Source organism: Pinus tabuliformis, chromosome 1_2 (assembly GCF_031772625.1).
Source record: "Pinus tabuliformis cultivar Carrire ecotype Pingquan chromosome 1_2, CPIR1, whole genome shotgun sequence".
Lineage (NCBI taxonomy): Eukaryota > Viridiplantae > Streptophyta > Pinopsida > Pinales > Pinaceae > Pinus > Pinus tabuliformis.
The window spans coordinates 1,178,417,888-1,178,422,433 of record NC_142298.1 but is presented as its reverse complement, the minus strand read 5'-3'; the positions used below and the strand labels follow the sequence as shown (position 1 = coordinate 1,178,422,433).

Genomic DNA, 4,546 nt, shown 5'->3' with positions numbered 1-4,546 from the left:
TGGACCCATAAATAACATTGAAGCTCATAATCAATCAATCTTCTAAATCACCCAATCACCATATACAAGTATAGCATGTGTGTCAACAATCAGATCAAATCATATAAGGATAAGTCATTATGAACCCGATCCATTCATCTATCAAAACTGAAGCTAAACATAATCTATCACTTCTCAGAATATTGTTATCAGAACTTAATACCAGAAACCAGACATCACTTCAAAACCCAGAACACAGCAATAATAAACAGGGGCAGTTAAATAGATTTCATGAAAAGTCCACAGCTTCACCCATAGAACACCTGCGTACATCCGCACCTTCTCCTGCTGCTTGCCTGCGTACCCCCGCACTGTGTCTTATGGACTGCCTGCGCACCTCCGAACTATGTTTAATGGACTGCTGCGCACCTCCGCACCTTCTGCACTTCTGGGCCTGCGTACCTCTGCATTGTTCCTTCACTGTACTTGCGGTCCTGTGGGTATAGATAATTTTCAGTCTTCAAAGATAACCCAGACTGTCAGATCTACCGATCTGATCATGCGCCAAGGAGATCTCAACCCATTAGTAGATCCGATTTGTAATCCTCATGTTTCTTCTTGACTTAGATTCAGCTATCTCTTCACAAACCGATTACAAGAATTTCAGATCTAGCTCCTCTTAAGATCTTCTGATTTCACAAGTGTCTAGCCAAATGATCTCCTTTGCTTTATATAGGCAAGCTCTTGCTAAAACCATGAATCAATACCATAGATAACCAATACAAGGGACACAAAAACATGGGGCTCAATAATAATAATAATAATAATAATATAAAACAATACCACTGACCAAACCATAGGATCAAATACGTCGGGCTAAATACTATGGTCCACCATTGGATTCCCACGTGAGAATACTTTTTCACTGCATGAAAGTGCGTGGACTAGGGTCCGCACCTTTTACATGGTGTACCTGCGGGTATGTACGCACTTTCTCTATGACATTCCTGCGTGTCCGCACCTTTTGTACGGTGTACTTGCATACCTCTTATTTTCTTCATTATTTGTGAGCTAATCATCAATCTCTGCTACTGACTTGATGTACTGTGATCTATCACCTGTATGGGTTTCCATCAAGGACAACACTTTAGCCATAATGCCAACACTTAGTTCCTAACGTCATATTGGATAAGGGGCCTAGAGTGAAGGGAATGAGAGAAATTGATAGGGGAACCCCCAATAATGATGATAAGGGGATTAGGGGCTCCATTATCACAACCCATAAGCCATTAACCCATAACCACTAAATTACTTATCCCATTAATCCACATTTCATCATCCCTTAACCCATACATTCATAACTCATCACCCATTAACCTCTTGACCCATTAAACCTTAAGCCACTAGCCCCTAACTTGAAATCCACAAACCCCCTAAGCCCTAATCCCTTATCCTCTTAACTTGTGACCGTTAACCCCTAACCCCCACTAGTACATATGGGTGGAAAACTTGATGCCGTACTTCAATAGTCTAGTCATACTGTCAGCTTTTACTTTTTAGTTAAATTTTTTCAATACAAGAAATTTAAGAGCACATGTTTCCTTGTGAAAGGTCTCACATTCAAATTCCAAAAGTAGAGTATGTCTACCTCCATAAACTTTAACAAAAAAAATCTTTGCCTCAAAATAATAATCTTAAAATTAAATTATTATTATTATGATAAATAATCCAAATATGCAAGAAATGCTTTCAAACAGAACAAAAAATCCCAAGTATCCAAAAGAAAATAAAATAATGTATAATGTATTTAAGTGAAAATAAAATAATGTATTTGCCCATGGGGCTTTGGATTGATGGTGAATGGGTACACTGTTAAGGCACTCCTTGTGGTAGGTCACTGGTTCAAATCCCTAGTGGATGCTTACCTACCAAAAAAATAAAAGAAAATAATGTATTTATTTTATAGGAGAGAAAATTTTAGCATATTTGAAAAAATTAAGAGTTAATTTTGCTTTAAAAAATCCCTCCCAACTGCAATCTTCGTTTAAGTATTCTAGTATTTGTTCACTTTTTCAGAAGGTGGGAGAAAAAACAAGATTTAAGAGACTTGTGAATTAGGGTTTTACCCATTTACTGTGCCAAAAGAAAAGAAAATAATGTATTTATTTTATAGGAGGGAAAATTTTAGCATATTTGAAAAATTTAAGAGTTAATTTTGCTTTACAAAATCCCTCCCAACCGCAATCTTCATTTAAGTATTCTAGTATTTGTTCACTTTTTTAGAACGCGGGAGAAAAAACGAGACTTAAGGGACTTGTGAATTAGGGTTTTACCCATTGACTGCGCCAAGGTATGTTCCATTTTTAACATCATTGTGTTTCCCCATTTTTAGTCTTCCACACAGAGAAGAGTACACACACCTCATGTCCTTGGTTAAAAATCCATTGTTTTTTTACATCCACACTCTTATATTTAGGTGTTAGTCTCTGTGTTGCATTTTATTACTATTTGCAAGGAGGGCGTTGGCATTTGATGAGTTCGAGAGACCATTTACCATAATAAAAGAGCAAGAGTAGAAAACCAAAATGAGATACTTAGATGCTCAGAAGCCCAACATTGTTGTGGCTACGACCATTGTGAAAATCCTCTACACCTCACTCGGCCCCGAGGGAATAGGAAATATGCTCCAGAGTGTGATGTCACCATTAGTATGCTCCGGTTCCATTTATTCATTCTCTATTTTTGGATTAATATGGTCCGTTATGATTGGTGAAAACCCTTAAATTATGAAAATAAGTATAAATTATTTTTAAAAACCACCAACTCCATCTTATCGCATTTCTCGCTTCCATTACTAGACTGCACTATTATTGTTTTCTACTTGCCGAGCACCTATTTGAGGAAGATATTGGCTATGTTGCGACTCTTATTCAAGAAATCATCAAGTCCTTCACCACAGAAGAGCACATCAATAATCAGGTAGATTGGGATGGGTTTTGACAGGACACAAGAGAGGAATAATTACTTTTGGACGTATAGTAAATGCCCATAACAGAGTTTATGTGATCAATTATCCCAAATTTCATGTTTATGTGATAGACCATAGATTTGGAAGCTCATAAAACATGTAGAAGCATTCATGAATTTATGAAATTTAGTTGGCGCAATTTTATAATTCCCTCCGGATTGACTTCTTATCTATGCTTGTTTGTAAAAAGGAAATTAACAAGGAAATTATGAAGAGGGATGTTGTTTTAACTCTGCTTGAATGCAACATTCAGTGTGGTCTATGGCTAATTCCATGGAGAATAGATAAGTGTCAGGCTGGTGACACTCTATTTGCAATAGTTAGTTCCCACTTCAAGGTTAATTCATCCCTTTATATTGAGATTGGAAAAGTATATGAATGTAATAGGCTTTGATTGGAGGTCGACCAGTTTCTAGTTGGTCAATTGGCAATCTCTAGAGAGCTAATTCATAAAAGTAACTAGGTTCGACCTCTTGAGTGATGTTGTAGAATGAAATTTGTTGCAGGTGAGTCTGTGAATTCACTTAGATGAAGGAAGGTAAAAATAGATCAAGTCGTCCCTTATTTTGTTTTGAGAAGGAATAAGGTTGGTAGGAGAAAGTAAGCTTGATCTTGACATTGGGCAACCCAATCAGAGTACCCTCTTAGCTTCTCTGATGGTCTATCTGCTTGCATTACGTGAAAATGATGGACAATATTACAGCGGAACATATCTCTGAGTTCAAGGAGGCTTTCAGCTTGTTTGACGAGGATGAAGATGGATGTATCACAACAAAGGAGCTAGGAACAATAATGCGTTCTTTGGGTTACAACCCAATTGAAGTAGAGCTGCAAGATATGATAAATAAGATTGACGCAGATGGTAACAGTACCATTGAATTTTTCGAGTTCCTAAATCTCATGGCATGGAAAGTGAAGCACACTGATTCTTAAGAAGAGTTGAAGGAAGCATTCCAGGTTTTTGACAAGGACCATAATGGTTTCATATATGTTTCTGATCTATGCCACGTCATGACAAATTTACGGGAAAAACTCACTCATGGAGAAGTTGATGAGATTATTCAGGAGGCCAATGTCGATGGTGATGGAAAAATTAACTATGAGGAATTTGTCAAAGTAATGATGGCCAAGTGATTTCCATCGTTAAGATCAACAACGTTGTCTTTTTTTCCTTTATCAAGAAAGTTGGTGTTGTGCAGTCACTAGAATCTTGTTAGTGTGTCCTGTAGGGACGATCCTTTTAGGACCTTAGTAGTCAGCTTTGGATGAAAATTTGGGTACACCTTGCCATATGGAATTGTATTGGAAAGTTTTCTATTTGGTTATAACACTTTGATTGTCTTGGGTGATATATTTGTTAGACAAAAGTTGATTGTCTTGTAAAAGATTGTTCAACTAATGTATATCTTCTCGTGAAACTAGAGGGAAAGTATTTCACTTTCAGTTTTTTGCAAGTAAAAAAAAGAGTCCATGACTGCACTTCAGATTTGCTTGATAATTGTTGGTGCAAAGATAGGCTCTAGTCCGTAGGCTATTAGG

General features: G+C 37.1%; 1 pseudogene; it reads left to right on the top strand.

The window, feature by feature from the left end:
• The first annotated feature begins 3,691 nt into the window (after positions 1-3,691).
• On the top strand, positions 3,692-4,141 carry LOC149210428 (calmodulin pseudogene; annotated as a pseudogene).
• Positions 4,142-4,546: the final 405 nt, after the last annotated feature.